Here is a 24,452-nt window from a genome sequence, read left to right on the forward strand (position 1 = left end):
CTATAAGTTAGTCCGATTCTAGGTAACTACTTTGGCTGCAATTTCAACTAAATTTATGCTAAAACATGCATAGACCACAGAAGCAGCCCCAACAATGTAAGCAGATGACAGAGTAGTGACAGCAGTCTGAGTCAGCATTAGAAAGGGGTAGCCTTGGTTTTAACTTAGTGGAAGAACACTTGCCTAACATGTACAAAGCAGCCAGATCAAATCCCCAGCACCTTAAAAAATAAAAAAAAGAGAAGGAAAACAGAAACAAGTTAGTTTTTCTTCTCCAGGAAGCTATAAATACAAAGCCTTTGAGAGTCTGTTACAGAAGTCATTTGCTTTGGCTACATTTCTTGTTTAAGGTTTTATCTGTTCTGCTCTAGATTAATTGTAAGGCAGGATTAAATCCAGCTACCCTGGAGTCATGGATCTTTTTTCTAACCAGTGGAGGACCCAGAAGGAATGCATGGCAAGCTTTTTCAAAGGTCCACCTGGTGAGATTCTGAGGAGCTCACTCAAGTGGGAAAGACCAAGGCAGAACAAGGCAGGATTGTCAGGGTAACAATCAGCCCGGTTAACATGGTCTAAGGACACTTAGTAACATTCATTTTCAACAAGTGCAGTTTGGTACAATAGGGAACCACTGCTGCACACAATCAGGGCAGTGAGAATTATCCTAGAACACCACCGGGGTTTAGAAAGACAACAGGAAACAATGTAACAACAAAAAGCAACAATGACGCTATTTTTAGGTCTTAGACAATTTCATTCATTTCCATTGCCTGTTTGATTATATTTTTGTATTGCTTTAAGAGGCTTATTTGTTTTCTATTTCAGGATTTCTACCTGGTAGTGTTTTCCTGAATTTCTTCAAGGGAATTACTTATATTGTCTTTAAAGGCCTCTGTCAGCTTTATCATGTAAGATTTAAGATCACAGTCTTGTACTTTAGATGTGATAGGATATATAGTGATGCTTGTAGCAAGAGACTACATTCCGATAGTGACATATTTTATTGACTTCTGTTGATTATTTTCTTGTGTTTGCCCTTAATCATCTGGTTGTCTCTTGTCTTGGCTTCACTAGGTGTCCTGGGTTGGGAGGTAGGTGAAGCTGTGTGTTTCAGGTTAGAACAGGCCACCTGAGAGACAGGTGAAGCTATAGGGTGGGGCACGGTGCACTCATCTGATCACCAATTGCTACAGTTATTGGCATGGACTGAAATGAGGCTGCAGCTGTGACATAACCAAAGCTAAATTGTTGTAGACAATTTTAATCCTGTGTGATCATGTCAGAGGTTTGGCAGAATGCAGCTGGGTCATTTGTTATAGTCTCCTGGGTCTTTATAATCCATAGATCTTAGTTTTGACTCACAGGTGAGGCAGATTTGGCTGAGCAGTGGGAAACCTGGGAGGTTCCAAGGTCTCTAGGCTCTTGTTTCTGCTGCTGTTCTATTGATGGTTGACTCTACCAGGATACCTTGGTGATAGAGGTGGGGTGGGGAACCTGTGACTTAAGAAGTTTTCAGGTACCTTGATTATGAATATGAAGCACAGGTCTCCCACCACCACTTCCTGAACACTAGGCTCCTTGAGTCACACAGGAATTGAAACATAATATTTTCCTCAGCTCTTGCATATCCAATGGTCACATCACAAGACATAATACATAAAAATCCAACATATGCTGATAGAATTGTGTATTAGTAAATAGAAAAGCAATGCATCTGAATGGGGTAAACCGAGGAGACTAGATTTAGAAAACTCCTTTTCAAATGGATTTTTATCTCTTCTATTGTATTTCAACAACCTTGAAAAAGCAAAAGAAACAAGTGACTTTCTTATACCATACTTTTTGTCCTAATCTCAAGGGATTAGGAACTTAACAATGTTAAATGCACATATATAAGCTTAAATGATACCACTCACTTCCCACTCTACCAGAGACACCAATGTTCAGCAAGTAATCTTGCTGAAAAGCACAGGGGCATGAAAGGAAAAAGGGCAGAGAGCTCATTCAGAGCTGTTATACATTCCAAAGGACAGTTCATTATCTTTACTTAGTTTGCATGCTTGCCCACTTCATCTGTGGGAAGAATTGAGTAGAAGATAACTGATCAGAGTTAGCATCTTCACCTAGCGAGGCTTCTGAATAGGACTGCATTATATCAGAGAACCTTCATTTATGTTAGGCTGATATCCCAGAAACTTTCTATTCAGAAAACTGACGCATTTTCACGACTACACCATTTTTATGTTAAGGCAGCTATGGTAAATCAACACTTATCTTGAAATGAGAGCAATACACCATTCTTTCAAAAAGAAATGAAGTAGAGGACTGACTCAAAAGACCCTGCTTATGTTTTCCATTTTTTCCATAAGTGCTAAATACAGAGAGCCCATTTGTTTTAATAAAGTTCTATTATTGCATGCTCACTAATGCTAGATTATTTTACAGACACGTTATGTATGCTAATCACCTTGGCATCATACTTTAAGATGTATGTAATATCTGTGTGAGAGATGAGAAACGGAGGCACAGAGAATCTGAGCAGCTTCACCAATATTAGTAAATAATAGTGATTAAGGAGAAGGCATGAAATTTACCTGTGTTGTATTCATGAAGGAAAAATTAGGGCAGATTAATTATTGAAGATGCTGTGAGCATTAATTATCTGAAGGAAAGGAAAACATAATTTCCTTCACCCATTTGAATTCTCAGATGGAATTCCTATAACAAAACAAAGATCAATAAGAGGAAGTCAAACACAAATATATACAAACTATATATATATATATATATATATATATATATATATATATATATATGTTACATAATACATAATAGTATTATAATATATATGTATATTATATGATACTTACATGTATATGAGATTCCTAGGACATAAGTAGTTTTCAAAGAAGTGGCTTACAAATCCAGTTTTCACGCATTTTCCTAGAGTCCTAATTCAGTTCTCGAGACACCTTGACAAAGGCAAAGGACACAGATCCTCTGGGAGAAGTAAACTGTGGGAGATCATCTTGTTAGGAATGTTACATGGCTGAGAATGATCTAAAAGTGTCTCACAATTTGTACAAGGGAGCAGAGGCATTTTCAACAGTCTTATATCTTTAAGTTAGGAGAGAAAGAGTAGAGAGCCTTGTCTGCTTTAACTTTTTTCTACCTTATGACTAAACTCATTATTTACATACATATGCACAAACATACACATACATGTACATCAGACTTATGTTTTCTTTTTCCCTGTTTTATATTCCAATGGCAGATTCCCTTCCCTCTTTTCCTGCTTTTCCCCTACTTTCTCTCTCTTGATCCCCCTCTTCACTTATTCACTCTTTTTTTTTTTTCTTTTCAGAAAAGGGCAGGCATCCCATGGGTATCAAATAACCATGGCATATCAAGCTGCAGTAAGACTTGCTCATAGTGAGGCTGAGAGTGGCATCCTTAAAGTTGGCAACAGAGTCAGAGAGAGAACCTGTTTTCACTGTTAGGAATTCCAAAAGAAGATCAAGCTACACAACTGTAACATAGGTGTTGAGGGCCTAGGTCAGTCCCATACAAGGTTGTCCATTCTGGTAGATTTTGTGGGTTTTCTTGTGACATACTTGAACCCTCTGTCTTCTGCAATCATTTCGTCCCTCCTCTGCAGGATTCCACTAGCTCTGCCTAATGTTTGGCTGTGGGTTACTGCATCCCTTTTCAGCAGTTTCTAGGTGAAGCCTCCCTGATGACAATTGGGCTAGGCACCAAAGTACAAGATAACAATGCTAAAATCCATAGAACCAGAGAAGCTAGGTAACAAGGAAGGCTCAAGGGAATACTTGTCTCCCTGTGAGGGAGAAATAGAATAAACATTACAGGTAGATGGTAGTGATGTTGGGAAGGAGGGTGAAGGATGTGTTTGAGTTGGGCAGTGGGCTCTGGAAAGGAGAAATCAGTTTGAGTGATGATGGAGGCAGGGAATTCTGTGTATGCATGCTTTTGGGGGGCTGCTTTATTGGGTTGTATTATCTACCACCCTTCCAAAACATATTTCATGTCAACCTCTTTGACCACACCCCAACACTAGGTAAGAGAGACAGATTAGAGGAGAAAGTTAGAGGTGAAAGGGGAATTAGACCTCTTTAGACTACTTCCTGATGATTAAAGGAACCAAGTTTCTTGGGGAAAGTCCAATCTCCATTATCAGGGTATCTCCAACCAGCAGTCCAGCAAAACCGCTAAAGCAGCACCAGAAACCAGCAGCAACAAGACCAGAGAACCAGCAACAGCAGGGGCCAGAAGCAGATGGGGCAGTAGCAGGGGTGAACAGAAGCTGTCATGGGCTCTCTAGGGGCACTTGCATTTATATCTTCTTGAGAGTCCCCAAAATTCAAAACACAAATGATCTGCAGCTTGCAGAAGTCACACCCCTCCTAGAACATGAGACAATCATAGTAAATGGCTGAGGACAGTCTGAAACAGCCCCATATTCCAATCTGTGATTTAAACAAAACGTTCACATGAAATAACTGCTTTAATAAAAACAAAATTCTCACTACAACACTAGGAGAAACAACGGGAATCAAGGACATCTTTGGGATGAGCTAGAAACCTCATGCAATGGAAACTCCCAGCAATCTCTATGAATGTCCCTAGCTAAGACTCCTAACAATGGGGGATGAGGAGCTTGAACTTGCCATCTCTTGTAAGGCAAGATACCTGGAGGGCTTAGGACATCTAATGGGGCACAAAACCTCTGACTTACAATTTGTCTTGCCTACAAAAGGAGCAGGGATAAAGGTACCACAGAACCTGTGGGAGTGGCCAGTCAGTGACTAGTCAAGCTTGAGATCTATGCCAGGAGAGTAAGCCCTTCCCTTATATTGCCTGGAGGGTCAGGACCCAGAGACTGGAAAGCCTAGAAACCTAGGATAGAAAGTGATTGCTAATGATATCCTGCTACGATCATTCTAAAAATGTAGTAGTATATTTAGGGTTAATACTTTCCACCACTTTTCATACCCGACTTTTGAACTTTTCTGCCTTCCAGTTCTTATCCTTGTACTGAAAATGTTATACTTACAGCTGCTGTTAAGAAGTAGGAATTATTCTTTTTTTTACCTCTTATTTCTGTTTTTATGAGCCCTTATATGTAAACAACCAATATGCCAACATATACCTCTATCGCTAATAATGAATTTGTGATATCCCAAATGTGTTATCATTAATTTGTTTCTCAATTGGTTAAGTTAGTCATGGAAAACTTTCCTTTTTAATTCAGATTCCAGATATGGTCATTAAGAGGGCTAAGTAAGAAATATGAATACAGAAGTGTTAAAAATTGACCTTGGGGAATATTAAGTACCTTCTGGATTTACTATTATTACTTTCAAACAGTCCCTTTAGCAAAGTCATGTCTGAAAATTCATCAATGGTGTTTAAATTGCAAATAACTGTTATAGTAGGTAAAACTAATAAAAGTGTATTTAACAAAACCTTATAGCCTATATCATTTGCTTTGACTAATTGTAGTGATATTTATTATTTATAATACTAAGTACTAGTGAGATTTAACTATACCATATTTAATTTAATCTAAAATGTCACCGGTAATAGCTTACATATTTATTTTTACACTATTAAGAAAGAAAAATGTCTATAATTAATTCTAAGAAGCTATAGAATCTGATTTTCTATTCACCCACAATCTGTGAAAATTTGAAATTAAAGTAGAGGCAGTGGTCAGACTACCCATATTTCATAGATATATTATTGAACTCCTTGACCGTATTGGAAATTTCAACAGACCTGTTTCTGCTGGAGCCAATCTGTAAAATTAACATAGAACAAAAATTCTATAAACCTGTCCCTCGATCATGGCTGTGAACTATACCACCAACCCATAACAATATTAGGCTGCTGAATTTAAACCTGCATCTAAATTCAGATGTCTTTCTAAGAGATAAGCAAATAAAATATTTCCTTTTCAGCATCTAAAATAGGTACTCTTATATGTATATGCAGATGCAACTGTTTTTGTGAGTGGGCTTGAAGCAGAATCTACAACTTATAAAGACTCTATATTAACACAAAGCTAAAAGATTCAAATAGACTTCACAAAGCACATTACTGGTTTCAGTATTTCTTTCGATTTGGGTAGTATTCATCACAATGAGATATTTAAAGCTACCAAATAAAGATACACACTTGACACATAATGTCAAGGAATATTTACCATTTTATTTTTGTATTGTCATTTTTTTGCTTTCAATTTGCAAACCCATTAGAAGTTGGAAAAGATTGAATATAAATTCCTGTTAGTGAGTTTTTTTTTTTCAACTACTGTTTCCTTTTCTTTGAGTATCATTGCCACGTTGGCATGTTTATTCATGCAGCTCGTTGATTCATGTGCTTATTGTTCTTGTTTATATCTAGTGCACAGTTGGTATTGTAATGCATGGGCCTGTGAAGTGAGACTCTTGGTTTGAAGTAGCTGGCCCATAAAAGTAAGCTATTAGATTAACAAGGCTGTGCATTAAAGCAGGGAATCTCTGCAAGGCTGATTTTTCAGTCTATCACTTCCATACCAGATGAGAGAGAAAAATGACTGAGCATTTGCATAGTTCTTGAGTCTGTCTGGAATGATTTGCACACTTTAACTAACTGTAGCTGCAACTCTTAGACACAGCATTGTGCCAGAGCGGCTCCATGTTTTTTAAATACTTTGTTTGCTATTATCTCAGGAGTATCACCCAGAACAGCAGAGAACAAATACCCAGAAGAGCAGAAAACAAATACAGATTTGTCACAACCCTCTAGTACTTCAGTTCCCCCAAATTTTATGTCCGTATGAATGACTGGGGTACAGGATATTTCTCTTCATGTAAAGTTTATTTTACGTGTGACTTGCTAGGGGTCATAGATCCTAGCCTATAAATGACACAGCAGGCTAGGATGTATTTGTGACAATATAAGGCTAGGGAATATTGTTTAAAATATTTTGTCACATTTTTAAAGTATAGCTTTTGTAGTTACTTTTAAATTTCGGAGTTTTAAACAATTGCTAATGTAGAGAGTTTGGGCTTCTCCATCTCAAGCAAAAATATGAATCTCACATATATTGGACCTTACCTCATTTTCGTTTTTCTCTTCATACTTCACAACCCCAAATCCCTAGTGAATCCTACCCACTGCCAGAATAGTGACAGTAATATTGGTTTTTGTTTTGTTTTGTTTTTGATTATCTCCTACAAGTCTTCCTCTTATAGAAACTCTCTGCATCTCTAATGAGCTGTCAATGGATCCTTTGAAGTGAGTGAAGTCTTGACTTATAAACAGGGATTAAAGGCTTAAACCCAAAAGGATTTATTGTATGAGATATGATTTATCACATATACCACTATATCTGAAGCACATTTCTCATCTCCTATTTGAAGAGAGTATTAGGTGTGCTAAAGTGAATGGCAGGCTTGCTGGGCACCTGCTGAAGTTCACCTAACTGAGGTTTCTCACTAATCGTGGCTTTTACTTTCTCCCCTGTTATGTTCATGTGTATAGCTGGCAGGTGTGGAGCTGGCTGGGGCAGTGATCTCTGAGTTTTTGGCTAGTTTATACCATTGAGTACACAAGGCAGTAAGGAGAAAAGTTGAAACAAATATTAGAGCTTGGTTGCCATGTTAAGGTGGGTTCGAATGCATAATGATTTAGTGAGTTCTTCCATCTCAACCTCAAACTTCTAACATAGAAGGTGACTAAATCATAAACAGGCTTAACTGGACTCTAGTCAAATTGTCATCTGGAAGAAAAATAGAGTGCTTTTATCATCACTATCTGGAGTCCAGCATGCTTGTATTGTTTCATGTTATGTCCTTGGTGTATGTGTATGCATGTGTCTGTGATATGTTCACACGTATCAGGTGTGCACATATGTATGTGATTATGGAAGTTAGGTACCTTTATTGCTCACCACCTAATAATTTCAAACATATTCACTTATTCATCATGTGTTTATGTATCTGTATCTTCCTGTAAATGTATGCACTTGTATGTGAAGGGAAGAATGGGAAAGGACAGGAGTAAACATCACATATTTTCAAATATCACTTTTCATTGGAGACAAAGGCCCCCTGAATCTGGAGATCACATTTGCAATGCTAAACTGAGATCTAGTAAGCTTCTTCCTTCTCTATCAGCTCAGGTCTGGGGTTACCAGGGTGACCAGATGTCTGGTTTGTTTTTTAAGTATTGGGGTCTGAATTTTTATCCTTATGACCACTGAAAAAATCCTCTTAACTTCTGAAGCAGTTCTCCAGCCTCTTTACTTCATTTGTTGAATAATATTAAGGGAATTGAGAACTTGTGAGTTTGGCTGGCCAGTGAACTAACTAAATCCATCTCTCTTTGCCTCCATCAATGGAGTCACAGAAACAATGGTAAATGTCCTGCAGTGCTGGGGATCTCAATTCAGGTCCTCAGTGTGGAGCAAAAAGAAGTTCACTGAATGAAGGAACTCTTCAGTCTCTTCATGTCCATTTCAAAAACAAGATGCATTCAATATTCAATCAACTTCTTAGATGGGCTGTTTTCAAACTCATAGGAAGAATATCTGCCTTAGAATCAATCTCCTGCCAAAAGTCTTACTTTTCTCTTGTTTCTAGTTCCCTTTGCCCACACCATGGCATGTGCCACACGGTTTCAATCTGTGAAGAATATGCAGTGAACCTTTCACTTTTTTTGACCCTCATCTCTTTTCTTTCTTATTCCATTTTTTTTCTCTCAGCTTTGAGGGTTACCCATGTCCCAGCTCTAATTTCCCTTCTTAGAAACTTCAAAAGTGATGGTTTTTAAGCCAAACTCTGAGACATAAATGTGTTCTTAATATTTATGTAGTAATTTGGCTCAGGCTCACTTTTTATATGTTAGATAGTCCTGATTTATAAAATTTAAAACGTTTTGGGAATAAAAGGAAGTAGAAAGACTATGCAGCAGACCCAATATTATATTCTCAATTCAGAGCTAATATCTCTGATGTTTATATATTTGCTTCATATTTTGCTATAATTATGAATGTTAAATGAAGACCTGAAAGCATCATCACCTCATGCCTTTCCCCTTGTCCAAAATGTTGAATACTCAGTATTTCTTAGAAAATAAAATAAGTGTATAACCCTCTCAGAGTACAGTACAGTTAGACCTTAAATCATTAATAATTCAAGAGCTAAGTGTTGTGGCAATTTTTGGTATTCAAAGATCATTAAGTTTACACAGCAAGAAAACTCTGACTGTTTCCATGTTACATTCTGTTCTACATGTACTTTATGCTTATGATAACTAGTGGGATTTCAATGCATGCTATCAAACCTCTAAAAGAATTGCCAAAATGCTTTTAAAAATCTGTACATGTATCTTTCATCTTTAAATAAAGTTGTAAGATAAAAAATGATTTTTAATGCTCTGAGGAAAATAGAAAATGTTATTTTACCCTAACATCTTCTGTTTGTTTGTTATTAAAAAAAAAAAAGACTTTCAGTACCTTCTCCCTCATGAATGGACCTTAAGCCTATATGTACTTTCACATATACTTGTATTTCAAAATCCCTTACTCATTTTGAATGCCTCAATTAATCAATAGTTTCTATCTTAGGAATGGTCAGAAGCAGATTCCCAATTTCAAGTTCTGATGAAAGCCAAAACAAGGAGCTTTACAAGGAACCTGTATCTTTGTGAAGATGTTCAGTGGAGATGAATTAGAAGAAGACTATTTTCTCCAGGTGTTTCTTATTTTAACTCTAATCCTAGAAGAGGGCACATGTGTTTTTACACAATTTTAACTATATATATGGGAGGTCTAGTAGTTTTATGAGACAAAGTTAAAGAAATAAGAAGGGTTCTGCCTAGAAGATACTCAAAGCAGAAACAGAACATTATTTTGCTGTTTGCTTCCAAATTGTCTCATTGAAACCTGAAAATATTAATTAATGTAATTAATAATATTATCTTAATAAGTGCACAAAGACCAAATGTTACAGAGTCAGTGCTTGTATAGAGAACAATGGGAAGAGATTAAACAGTAGGTACAAGTTTGGTAAAAGTAAAAAAAAAAAAATGAAGCCTATATAAATTAAGTGGAAATGTTCAGTCTGTCTTTATGGCTGAATATTTCCACTTTATTTATATTGTGTTCTTAAATATGAACCTCCCCTTTACTAAAGAAGCAACTCTCAGTAAAAGCTTAGAAGATCTGAAATGAGGTTCCGCTAACTTTTATGACTCTTGCCGTGTTGAATAAGATGAGATAAATTGGACATTTCTTATCAGTGACATCCAAGCCCATTGACTTTGTCCTGGAGTAGAAGAGTAAGCAATAGAAGGTGGGGAGTATTGTGACTCTGAGAAATAAGAAATTCTGCATATAAGGGAAGACAGGTCCTTTTGTTTCTCAAAGTATGTGTGCACATCCTTGATTTTCTCTTTGTTTGTGCCTGCTGTAGTTAAAGAAGGCCAGCATGCATCCACCAGCCCAATGCTAATGAAAAATTCAATTTTATTGAGCTTGTATAGAATGTGAAAATTCCAGAAACACTAAATTGTTAAAGATGTCTTAAGTTTATATATAGTGATCATACAGAATAGAGAATGGTGTAGATATGTGCCATTAGAAATTATATACTTAAGAGGTTAGCTGCATAAATTACAATAAGCTCATTATTACTAACGGCTCATAAGGAAGTCAGATTTCCATCTTAGTGGCTTGAGATACTGAAAGGTTAAGTATCTAATTCCTGAGACCCAGTTCTACAAATATAACTTTATTTGGGAATAAAATCCTAGAAGATGTGATTGGTTAGAATGACATTCTTGTGTGTAATAGGCCACCAAGACATTTGACATCCCTCTAAACAGTTGTTCTCAACCTCTGGGTTGCGACTGCCTGGGGGTAGTTGAATGACCCTTTCACAGGGGTCACCTAAGACCACTGGAAAATTCAGGTATTTACATTATGATTTATTGCAGTAGCAAAATTACAGTTCTGAAGAAGCAATGAAAATAATTTTATGATTGGACATCACTACAACATGGGGAACTGTATTAAAGGGTCACAGCATTAGGAAGGTTACAAACCACCCTCTGGAAAATCTGGACTAATCTAGGCTATCAATTTATTTAAAGTCTTCTGCTGCACTGACACTAGCATTTCTAAAGAATGGTAAAGAGAATAGAGAATTTAAATGACTTACGTAATGAACCATTGTTTTAGAAAATCTTTTTTCTAAAGCAACTGAGTCTTGGACTATATTACTCTGGAATAAAACCATAAAAACACCTAGAATGTCAACCTTTTTGTAGGAAGATTTTCAAAGTGAACTTTTTCAATTTATATGGTCTCCCAGTCTTTTTATTCACGGTTACCGAAAAACATAATTAATGTGAAAGGCAGTGTTTCAATATCCTGGAAACATAAATGGTTGATGCTCGATGTGTCCCTGTAGCACAATGTAAATGATAGTTTTTGTTTTTCTGACTAATCATTATTGTTCAAAAGAGGAATAAGTTGTATAAATGTTATTTTAAAGTTAACAGAAAAAAGCAAAAAAATTATTAAAGTCCCACAACACATACAAATTCTGAGATTCTCATACAAAATTAGAAGCTTTTTAGTAGATAATCACACAATCTTGAAGATATTTCTTATTGTTTGGGTCATATTTCAAGAATATACATAATGTGAACAAGACTGAAAAATTCTAAGATGTCTAATAACTGGAAGATACCCAAATATAACTCAATTAAAAGTTGAACTTAAAATCCATGGGATACCTCTCTCTAAGTTATTTGTCAGGGAGTCACACAAAGTCAGGTGACAGCAGATGCTGGTAAGAATGTGGAGAAAGAAGAACACCCGTCCATTGTTGGTGGGATTGCAAGCTGGTACAGCCACTCTGGAAATCCTCAGAAAACTGGCCACAGTAGTACCTGAGGATACAGCAATACCACTCCTGGCCATAAATCAAAAAGTTGTTCCAATGTATAACAGGGACATGTGTTCCATTATGTTCATAGTAGCCTTATTTATATAGCCAGAAGCTAAAAAGAACCCAGATGTCTCTCGACAGAGGAATGGATACTGAAAATGTGGTACATTTACAAAATGGAATACTACCCAGCTATTAAAAATAATGATTTCATCAAATTTCTAGGCAAATGGATGGAACTACAAAATATCATCCAGAGTGAGGTACTCAGTTAAAAAAGAACACACATGGAATTTACTTATGGGAAGGAGATATTAGACAAAGAGCTTGGAATACTCAAGATACAATTGTTCATGGACCATATGTAGCTCAAAAGGAAGAAAGACTAAGGAGTGGATGCTTCATTCTTACTTAGAAAGAGAAAGAAAATATTCAATGAAAGTAAAATTTGGAAGGGATGTGGAAGGAAGAAAGGAGGGAGAGACGAAAAAGAGGCATAATCAGGTATGGGGGAAGGTGGAAGAGATGAACAGAGGGTCAGGAAATTAAACAGAGGTATGTAGCAATTGGGTATGGGAAAGTGGGTGTAGCAATCAGAAGGTCCCAGATGCCAGGAAAACAAGAGCCTCCCAGGACCCCACAGAGATGACATTAGCTGATATACCACACAAAGAGGAGGAAGAACCCATTGAGACCATATACCATGGTTAGGTATGACCCCTCCCTACTCCCTGGTTTAAGGATGGGGTCACCACCCATCTCCAAACTTTTAACCCAGAATTGCTTCAGTCTAAAGGAAATACAGGACAAATAAGGGATCAGAGACTGAAGGAAAGCCAATCCAGAGATTGTCTGATCTGGGGAATCTATCCCACATGCAGACACTATTGCTGATGCCAGGAAGTGCTTGCTGACAGGATACAGCTTTCTTCTGAAAGGCTCTGCAAGATCCTTAACAATATAGATGCAGATGTTAAAAGCCAACCATTGGACTGATCACAGGATTCCCAGTGGAGGAGTTAGGGGAAGGGCTGAAGGAGCTGAAGGGGTCTTATCTGGTATCAATGGGAGGCAAGTCCCTTGGTTCTCTGAAGGCTTGATGCCCTGGTGTAGAGGAATGCTATGGCTGTGAGGTGTGAGGGGATGGATTGCTGAGCACCCTCATAAAAGCAAGGTAAGCAGGGATAGAAAGGGGGCTTTGCAGAGGGGAAACTGGTAAAACAGATAAGATTTGAAATGTAAATAAATAAAATATTCAATTTAAAAAGTAAAAGAAGATTTTAAAAATACCTGTGGATGAACTATTAACAGTAAAAAAAAAACAGAAAAGTTTCAAGTGCATCATTCATATTTGTAGAGAAATATATTTGCTTTGCAGGAAGGATTATGTCATAGTAACTATGTCAGCATTACTGACAAGGATGGGAAAGCCAATTCTGTTTTCTAATAGCATGGGATTAAGTACCAAGTCAGGAGCTGTGAGGATGCCAAGTGGATACGGCTTTGTGTTGTTCTTTAAAGTCAACATACAAAGCAATGGTGTCTTCATATGTACTTTGTTTGTTTGGTTCTTCTTTTACAAACCTTGTTCTTTTTTCCCTGTGCATTATTTTTATTAGATACTATAATTCTAGTTCATAGCAAGAATAGTTGTCTAGGAAGAGCATAGTATTTAAAATATGTAAGGAAATTTATGTTCCCTGCTTTGCTTAAGAATATTTTTGTGAGCTGGCTAGAAGCAAAAATTGACAAGAGTTAGCCTGTGTAAAGAATCTCTGATTTCCCTTGCAGAATATAGAATAAATCATGTAAGTACTTTAAAGAAAACATTTTTAGTTAAGCTGTTTTAAAGATTACTAAAGATAATTTCATTGTTGATTGGCTGAAATAATGCTCTCATTTATTAAATCTGTCTTCTCAAATCATTGATAATATTGTTGAATCAATAGAGTCTAAGAAATGGATTAATGAATAATATGCATTTAATTTTTCTACCTCTGAGGTAATAATATTGGACTGAGAGGCTGATTGTGTTGCTAATTATCTCTACATCTGCAGAAGTTCTGAAAGTGTGCTGTAGCTGTCATCTGCCTCAGAATTTATATTTATTGATTATAGTGATATCTCATGTAGTCTCAGGATTTGCTTCCCTAGGGACAACTGAAGCATGTTATATACTGGCTACTGATAGCCCACCTGCTCTAAGTCTTGCCTTTCCCATGGAAAATATTATGACTCAGCCTATTCTGACCTCTGAACAGCAATAAAATGAATTATATTGCTTGAACAATGACTGATACAATTTTCTTCTTTCCCTCTTACACACATGCCAAGTGACTAGACAATTAATAAATATGTGCTTTAGTAACATGAACCCTGTATAATAGCTGTGAAAATTAAGCTATTCAGCTAATTAAATATTTAATTACTAAATTTAGCCTGTCTTATATTCTGAAACATCTAAGTGTTTTATAGAGCAAAACCTGCTATTTATGTGTGTGCACTAGCACACACACAGAGGCCAGAGGGTGATTTATGGGAGTCAGTTCTCTCCCATTAAGTGGGTTCTAAGAGATGAACCATCTTCTTTGTCCCCATAGATAGCTTTTATATTTTTCAGAAAAAGAAAAATAATTGAAATGCTAAATGTAACAGGGTAGAAGCACAGAAACTGTTTATCTGTTAGAATAGCACAGAACACTGTCAGTTGATGAGGAAAGCTTGGAATGAGGAGGCCCAGGAGGAGATAAGTGCCTTTGAGATGGATTCCAGAATGACATAATGACATGTGACAGTCAGAGTTCATGTGCATATGCATGGGGTATTACTCACTACATCAAAACAGACATGCTGTTACTCCAGAGAGGATCAATACAGGACCTTAGGGCAGGATGAAATGATAAGATCCTAGTTTGTGTGTGATAGAGAAAGGGTGTGCTAGAGAGAATAAATAAAAATTGTAAATTTCACACTGATGGCTTTTAGGATATACTAAAATCTTATTTATATATCAATTATTGATGAATATAGTTTCCTGCCTATTTTCTACCCTAAAATAACTGATATTCCTAGATAATTCCAATTTATCAAACATGAGAATATATTAAACAAACATGCAAGTTTTCTTTTAGTTACAGATAATATTTGAAGTTTGGGAGAGTAGTCTGCTGCTATTTTGAAATTCTTGATCAGAGGTTATTCAATTAAAAATGTCTCTGTGAATATTTTCTATGTAGTTTTATCCAAATGAGTTGTCTCATTAACCTGCTTCAGGTGGATATTCTTTGTTGTATTGAAAAAAGAAGAATAGCATTTCATAAGCAAAAGCAAGATAGTGGCTGCATCGTAGAACTGAAAATTTCAGCATTTATAGACAAACCACAGTGCACACATATGTTATGTATTTGTAAGCACCTTATACAACTCACAATATACATAATTTCAAATGCTTTTGCTAAGAGACTTGTTAGTTTTTAAAACATATGCTTTGTATCGTTTATGTAGATTCCCAATAATTTGTTCAGGTGCTAGATAAATGAGACACGAAATTTCTCATTATTTCGTTGTATTGATAAGTACAATTGAAGGATGGTAGTTTGTTGTAGCTAGTGATTTTGAATAGAACAATGACTCTTTATTAACAACTATTCTTTCCACTTCTATCTAACTTTCTCTGCCTTTGGACATTTATTACAAAAGGTGCGTGTGTGTGTGTGTGTGTGTGTGTGTGTGTGTGTGTGTGTGTGTGTGTGTTTGTGTACAAGTGTGTGTACAAGTGTGTGGTATATTTAAGTATAGAGCTTATTTCACTGAGAAAATTGTAGACATGAAACAATAATAGAATTAATCTGCATAGCTCTTTCACTTTGCTATTTTAGGAGTTTTTTAGAGTATTTAAAATACTTCAAATTTTAAAAGTAGTTTGTAATCTTTGTGTTTGTATGGACGATGTCTGTAGTACATAGTGTTATGTAGGTAAGGGCCCTCGATCCTGACCCTGCTGCAGCCATCTAAGGTCTGAATGACAGCTGAAACCCTCCCCAAACCTACACTTTGCTTGTGTCTGCTCCCATGGGAAAGTCCTTAAAAAATTACTCAGTATTGTCCTATGAACTTGAGGCCAAGGTTCCCCAGTTCACTGCCACAATTTTGATTCTGTTGAAGTGCCTGTGCTTGCTTTCTTTACCCCAAAACTACCTCCTAGAACAGAGGTTTGCCTTTACCGTTTCCTGCATAAAGCAGTCAGGGCTGCTCTGTGAGAACTGTTTCTCAACAGACAGTATTAGCTTGCCGGCTTAATAAAAATTCTCAAATTCTGACCCGCATCTTATTGATTGGTCTTTCCTCTGTCTCCTAGCTATGTGAATTTTGACAATTGTCTCATTATCTCCTTGTCTTAATTCAAAGATTCTTAAAGGGGACAAAATCATACCAGTGTCATCACAGATTTTGCAAAGATTCAATGACTTAATGCTTGTAAAAGCGTGTAGAACAATCACTGCCATATTATAAGAAGCAGCTTGAATTTATTGATCACTATTTTTACTTCGCTTCCTGGTTAAGTAACTAGGTATTTTCTTTTAAAGTTAGATAATTTGGATCCAGGCCCATGCTATGTATTTTTTCTTTTAGTAAGCAGTAATAATGCCTCTCTTCCTCCTACTTCAAAACAGTCCTACTTATCTTAATCTTACTTGCAACATATATGCACAAAATTCTGTGCCTTCTGCTAACATTTGAATGGGTCTGCTCACCACCATAACCCATCTTCATTGGCATCTTTACTTTTTAAAGTTAGTTATCTTGTTTAATTATTTTCTATTTGTATTAGAGATTTTTACTTTGTGAATCACAGTTCAACATTACATTTCCAGTCACATCCAAGTATCTTCTCTTACTTTTTCTTCTTTAGAATGTTTTCTGTATTCCCTCTAGGGTTATATAAATGACTTCTTGAACAGCTTCAAATGATATATGTCAGTCTCTTCCCAAACCAGCTACTTGTTCTAAAAAAGTACACAGTTGATTAGTATAAGTGTCTTTTCTAGGAAAAAACAAGCAATCTTTCATTGTGCTAGTGAATGCTTCATCTGGGGGGTATTATTATATATCTATGGCCCAGATCAGAGGCAGGCTAACATTGTAAGTAAGCCAAATTAGATGTCCTGTTCTCTTGTGTCAATATGGTTCACTTGAAGATCACATGAGGCAAGGAAGTTGAATCTTTTATTGATAGGCAACCTAAGTGACCTAGTTTAGTTTTAAATTCAATTTAGCCTTTGGTAAACTAAAATTTGTAAGAATGAAAAGTCAAATGTAGGAACAAAGTCTCATAGATTTTTAGCATCTCAAAAATGGCATTACCAAGTAGAATGAGAAATTTCTTTAGTTTTCCATCTGTGCATATCAATAAAAAGTTAGATTATGTAAGTGTAAATAACAGAAATAAAAAAAGACTATTATTTTTTTCTGCTCCAGTAAATAAAAATATGGCCCCAGCTTTAAAATTTCTTCCTAGGGTGCAAAATGTTACTGTGCTCTCACTTCTTGCACAAAGAGGGTAGGCGTGCAGCAGGTCATCTCCTTGCAGTTGTACTTCTAGGCAAGCTGACAAAGGGACAGCTGGATGCTGCCACTCCAAACGGACAACAGTAGGTGCAAAGTGGACTCTCTCTTTCTGGAGGCTGTAGGTTTACAGGGTGTGATCATCCTCCTGTTGCTTTCTGGTGGATATTGAACTCTGCTGCTCTGGTGGAAAGCCTTTGTTATCTTGGATCTTGGCCATGACATTCTAAATCCTAATATTGTCTCATGAGTGACAGTCTTGCTTGTCAGAGTCTTCACAAAAATATGCATTTTGGTGTCTGCTGCTTGGCTGCCTCAGCTGAAGGGAAAAATGGAGGTCAGGATTAATTTTTTCAATCATATGTGTATAAGGCATTTGCTTCTATGAATGGTTGCTGAACCTCCACATGATGAAGCGGTGAAGGAATTCAGTTTGCAACAGTCTTTTCAGAATGCGTAAAGTTTGTTCATTACACAAAAGAAGCTTCCTTGTCAATCTTGTCAGCTAAGACCCATTCAGCCAGAAATATTAAGGAAGGAAGGATGTAAGAGATACGGTGAAAGTTACCCATTCCAACTCCAATTAAACATTTGCTTTTACAATTGTGATGCACACATGTTGAATTTCTGTATTCAGAAATATCTGTCTTCACATATGTATATATAAGAACAATTGGTAAAAAAGAAGTCATGAATTTGAAAGAGAGCAAAAGTTATATAGGATGGCTTACAGGAAAAAGGGGAAGGGTGAAATGATGTAATTATAATCTTAAAACTAAAAGAAATTTTAAAGAAAAAATACTATTTTTCGTATTCCATCTTAACTTATATGTAATCTATCATACCTCATGGCAGTATTTTATTTCTTTTAGAAGTTTTATTATAACCTTCTAAAAAAGTGATACCCTATCTTGTGAGGTTAGTTAAGGACTTGTCAAGCTTTATAACTAAGTTATGAGTCCATACAAGGTAAACCTAATCTCTCTCTCTCTCTCTCTCTCTCTCTCTCTCTCTCTCTCTCTCTCTCTCTCTCTCTATCTCTATCTCTATCTCTCTCTCTATCTCTCCATATATATGTATGTGTCTGTGTATGTATGTGTAATGTATATTTCTATCTGTAGTGACACTAGGTATATCAACCAGACTCCTGAGTACGATTCACACTCATGATTAATTTGTTAAATATGTTTTGTTTTGTTTAAATGGATTCTCTATTTATAATCTAGTATGTTTTTGAATTACAGCATTTCTTGCCTGAAATTGAAGCCTGAAAGAAATACATCATATGTTGAAATTTATAGATCTCTAATAAAAGTTAGAGCTTGGTGAAAGTGTTTGGTAAATTTATGCTCAGAAATCAAAATTTGATTCTCTAAGAATAGGGGACCATGAAAACTTTTGTGTATAGGTAGATATTTTCAGATTTGTGTATAGAAATCGAGCTAGCTCTTCTACCCTCTTCTATTCCTATTATCCTTAGGTTCGGTCTTCTCATTGTGTCCTGGATTTCCTGGACCTTTTGGGTTAGGAGCTTTTTGTTTTTTGCATCTTCTCTGGCTGTTTTGTCTATGTTTACAATGTTGTCTTCTGCCCCCGAGATTCTCTCTTGTAATCTATTGGAAATGCTTGCTTCTGTGACTCCTGATTTCTTTTTTAGGTGTTCTACCTCTAGGGTTATCTCTTTTAGTGTTTTCTTTATTGTGTCAATTTCATTTTAAATTCCCTCTTCCATTCCTTCATCTCTTTGTTTCTGTTTTCCTCTAGTTCTTTGAGTGTTTTTCTTGTTTCCTTTTTAAAAGCTTCTGATTCTTTTTGCTTTTCCTCCCGTTCTTGTTTAAGTATCTCTATCAGCATCTTGAGGTATGATTTCAGATCTGCATCTTCTTTTTCTGGAGTGTTTGACATTCCAATGTTTGCTGTTATGGGAGAGCTGGGTTCTGGTGTTGCCAGGTTGTCTCGGTTTCCTTGGGATATACTCTTTCGCTTTCCTCTTGCCATTTTGTTTTAAGTGATATGTTCTTACCTTCCCCTTGTATTTGGTCTGTGTCCCTGGATCTCCAATGGTCTAGCTGGCAGATGGGCTGAGCCCTGTTCTATGCCTCAGAGTCGCCGGGTGGGAACATTAGTTCCAAAGTTGTTTTCCTGGTCCCTGGATCAGACAGGGCAGGGTGGGGGGTGCGCTTTCTGTGCGCACTCTGCAGAGATCTCTCTAATCCCTGGCTGCCTAGATCTCCTACTCATCAGTTTTTCAACCTTTAAGAGCTGCCAGTCCGGATGGCAGATGGGCCGGGCTCTGTTCTGTTCTGCGCCCTGAAGTCGCCAAGGGTGGAAACAGAAATTACAAAGTTCTGTTCCTGGTGCCTGGATCAGGCGGTCCAACTGGCACTCAGCATGCAAAAGAATGAAAATAGACCCTTTCTTATCTCCTTGTACAAAGCTCAAGTGTAAGTGGATCAAAGATCTCCACATTAAACCAGATACACTGAAACTATTAGTGGAGAAAGGAGGGAAAACCTTAGAACACATAGGCACAGGAGAAAATTTTCTGAACAAAACACCAATGTCTCAAGCTCTAAGGTCAAAGATTAACAAATGGGACTTAATGAGATTGCAAAGTTTCTGTAAGGCTAAGGACATTGTCAAGAAAACAAAACGGCAGCCAACAGAATGGGAAAAGATCTTTACCAACTCCACATCAGATAGAGGCCTAATATCCAAGGTTTAAAAAGAACTCAAAGAGCTAGACACCAGAGAATCAAACAACCCTATTAAAAAATGGGGTACAGAGCTAAACAAAACATTCTCAACTGAGGAATATCAAATGGCTGAAAAACATCTGAGGAAGTGCTCAACATCCTTAGCCATCAGGGAAATGCAAATCAAAACAACCCTGAGATTCCACCTCACACCAGTCAGATTGACCAAGATCCAAAACTCAGATGACAGCAAATGCTGTCGAGGTTTCGGAGAAGAGGAACACTTCTCCACTGTTTGTGTGGTTGTAAACTGATACAACCACTCTGGAAATCAGTCTGGCGATACCTCAGAAAATTGGACATAGTACTACCTGAAGACCCAGCTATTCCACTTCTGGGCATATACCCCAGAGACACTTTAATATACAACAAAGATACATGCACCACAATTTCATAGCAGCTTTATTTATAATAGCCAGAAGCTGGAAAGAACCCAGATGTCCTTCAGTAGATGAATGGATACAAAAATTGTGGTACATTTACATAATGGAATACTACTCAGCCACCAGAAACAATGACTTAACCAAATTCTTAAGAAAATGGCTGCATCTAGAGAATATTATCCTGAGTGAGATAACCCAGTCACAAAAGAGCAGACATAATATGCAGTCACTGATAGTGGGATGCTAACCCCAGAGGCTCGCACTGCCCCAGACACAACTCACAGACAGTGTGATGTCCAATAAAAAAAAAAAACAAAACAAAACTAACAAACAAAAATAGTCATGCTCAATCCTTACACACCAAGAACACATTGACAAATTCCGGGTTACACCCTGTATTATATATATGTTTTTCTCACTGGAAAAAAAAGAAAAAAAAGCCAAGCACTGGAAAAAAAAAATCTGTATTGATTGATATTTTCTACAACATTCTTTTCTTTCTGTTAAACTCTCTAAAATGTTTTTCTAAAGTCTTGGACAACCAGGGGACTGTTGCCTGCAAATTCTTTACTGCCTTATTTACCATGTGGAAAGAGTTTGATTAAATTCTGTGTATTAGAAACACTGTGCTTCTCCTTTAGATGTTTTGTGTACTATTGTTTCTTCTAAAAAACCCCATTGTGGTTTTTATTGTTTCTATGCACCCTTTTACCAATAAAAGATGGTCTATGAAAAAAAAACTAGTTATTTTAATTACTTAAAATTTAAGTGTAATATTATTTCTAAGTGAATTTTTATTAATAAAATTTTATAATGAAATTTTGCAAATGAAAAAAAAATTTCTGATCCCTATGCCAAATCAAATTTTGCAATTCCTACAAGAGGGCACTCAGTGTGCTGCTAGGTTTAATTGATCCATCCACTTCCAATATTTTAACAGCATTAACAACATAGGCTGAATCTGAAATTAAATTAAAAGGAAAGAAACAATTTTTGAACACTTCTATTACACTCTTACACTCAACAACTTGTGGAGAACCTGGGTGATATTGGTATAACACAGGCTCTTGTTGCTCTATCATGTAGGCCCCGCAGCCCGTCTTAGATCCATCAGTAAAGATATTAGGGCCTCCACTAACGGGAATAGTGGAGGTAACCTTTGGAAAAATTACCGGATGTTCCTTGAAAAACATCAATAATGGATGTTTTGGATAATGGTTATCTATTTCTCCTGGGAATCCACAACAAAGAATGGCCCAGTCATCCACAGTGCCACATAAAACTGTCACCTGCTGGCTGGTATAAGGCACTATAATGGAGGCAGAAGTTGTGCCAAAAAATTGTATGCACTGTTGAACTCCACTCTCAGCTAGTTCTGCAACAGATATAGGGTAGTGCTCTACTGACTTAGCTGGGGAAGTTTTTGGATATATCCAAATTAGAGGGCCATCCTGCCATAACAGCCCTGTAGGTTGCAAATAAGTGGCTAATATGCAGAGCTTAATATCTGCAATCTCTTTCCATCGATTTAAGGTAGCATTTTGTAACTCCTTTTCAACTTTCCTTAAAGCTTCCCTTGCTTCAGCAGTCAATTGACTGGGAGAGCAGAATCTCCAGCCAAAATATTATAGGATGGCTTTAATTCATAATTTGGTAATTTTAAATAACACTTAATCCAATTGATATCTCCCAATAATTTATGAAAATCATTAAGTGTTTTAATATTATCTTTTCTTATCTCTATCTTTTGCAAGCGAAATCCAGATCTTTCCCTAACTTATCCCAGCATGCCACTGTTAGGTTTCCCAAGACTGTGAACCAAGGTGCAATGGTATCACACTCATCCAAAAACCTTTCTAGGGTGCTCGACTTCATTTTGAGGTTTACTTTGACAAGAGTAGCTCTTGAAGAGGCAGAAAAAGTGGATGAAACTGAGAAGTTCCCATCTTAATCTTTTACTTTTGTTTTGCTACTGCAGGGAGAGCCCTTTCACTTTCGATTAGCTACTGGCATGAGAGGCCTTTCACTTTCAGTTTGCTACTGTTGCAAACTTCCTTGCTCACTACCCAAGACCTTATAGCCACTTTTCTCTGAGGTCCTTATCCTCCCAACTTACCTTGGGAAGGTTATTGCTGCTTTTCTCCGCGGTCCTTATCATCCCACCTTACCTTGGGAACTTTCCAGCACTACCCTGACTGCTTGAAGTTCTGATCTTGAGTGGAGATTCCTGGTTCCCGCACCAGTTGTCACGCCCCACCTCGACCAGCAAGGAAGACAGGACCCGGGGAAGATCTTCTTCAAGCAGTTTATTCAGGATCCTTGAACAAGCTTGTGCTTCTGTTTCTGCCTTGGTCTCAGCTCCCGGGGGAACGCCCACACAGGCTTAAATCCCCTTGCGCCCACCAACCCCTGTAAGCCACGTGGGCCCTGCAGATAGGCTGCTTCAATGCGGAAGCAGGCAGGCTGAACAGGCACAGCCAAATAAGGAGTTGTTTACTACTGAGATCCCTCACCATTAAGGAGGTGGAAGGCAGAAACCAGCGCCATCTTTGGGGCATAGCACCTCGCAGCTCTTTACACAAACTCAGTACTTAGAAGGTATAAAAGATGAAGAGGAGGTAGGTGATTACACAGTTTCCATTGAACCTTGGCTCAGAAAAATAATTATTTGACAATTTTTACAAATGAACCAGAGCAACACTCAAAAAGAAATCTCTCTCTCTCTCTCTCTCTCTCTCTCTCTCTCTCTCTCTCTCTCTCTCTGTCTCTCTCTCTCTCTCTCTGTGTGTGTGTGTGTGTGTGTGTGTGTGTGTATGTGTGTGAGTAACTCACGGGCATGTGTGTAACAACTACTACTCAACAACAATTCACTTTCAAAATTTAAAATGTGTTATTTTGGTTGCCAGTAATTGGAAAGAGAATAATTGGTCTTAATTAATAGGTTGCCCTTTTACCCCTCCAAAAATAGATATATTTCTAAGTAGTCCCAAGGAAAACACTGCATTCATGTTACTTCTTAACTCTGTTGCCTCTGATGTCTACAGCCCTCAGCCTTTCCCCCTTGGCTGACACAATGTAATGGGGAAGTTGCACCTGTCTGTCAAGACCTCCCCTGGAGGGAAGTTAGACAAGACAGTTTCATTCATCTTGTGAGGGATGCTCCTGTAGCAGCTTCTGTCCTTTCAGGGCTGTGATTGGTCAGTCCCTTTACACTCTATGTGGTGCCTTAGATGTGCTCACCCATCTTCTCTTCAGTTTGTGATGCACTTGTTGCTCTCTTGCTCCTTTTTGCCTTCAGTTCAGGTAGGGATCCCTCCTGCCCGTGTAATTTCCACTGCTGGTTTGCATATCTGAGACTATATCCTTTAGTGGCTAGTATTACATTCTTTAAATTCACAAGTATGTAAACAGAATTTTTTCCTTCAAGTTTAAGTAAGACTTGTCTGTATCACTTTCTCATCCAACAGAAAGGGAGAGCTTGACACAGATTTTAATATTTCAACAATCCTTTTTATTATTGGCTTTAGCTATTATTGCAACCCCGAAAGTTAGAATTTAGAGTTAAATATTAATTTAATATCAGGTATGTGATTATCGATGCTGTTTGCATTCCGTTTCTCAGTTCCTCTTAAGGCTAAAATTTCTGTTATGGCTATTTCAACTCTAGGATTCTTGGACTCTTTTAATCTCTTGGTGGCTAGAAATGTCCTAGATTCATGATTACTATCTAAAGTAGCTTAGGTAGGCATAGGGGGCAAAGGTGAAATCTTCTCCATGACAATATA

General features: G+C 37.2%; 1 pseudogene across 1 annotated transcript; it reads right to left on the reverse strand.

Annotated features, from left to right (window-relative positions):
- Positions 1 to 319: 319 nt before the first annotated feature.
- On the reverse strand, positions 320 to 23,214 carry LOC308435746 (torsin-1A-interacting protein 2-like; annotated as a pseudogene). The gene is made up of 3 exons: positions 23,181 to 23,214; positions 21,678 to 21,976; positions 320 to 664 (listed from the first exon to the last, which is right to left on the reverse strand). The product of its transcript is annotated as a torsin-1A-interacting protein 2-like (transcript).
- Positions 23,215 to 24,452: the final 1,238 nt, after the last annotated feature.

Source organism: Micromys minutus (genome assembly GCF_963924665.1).
Source record: "Micromys minutus genome assembly, chromosome: 23".
Lineage (NCBI taxonomy): Eukaryota > Metazoa > Chordata > Mammalia > Rodentia > Muridae > Micromys > Micromys minutus.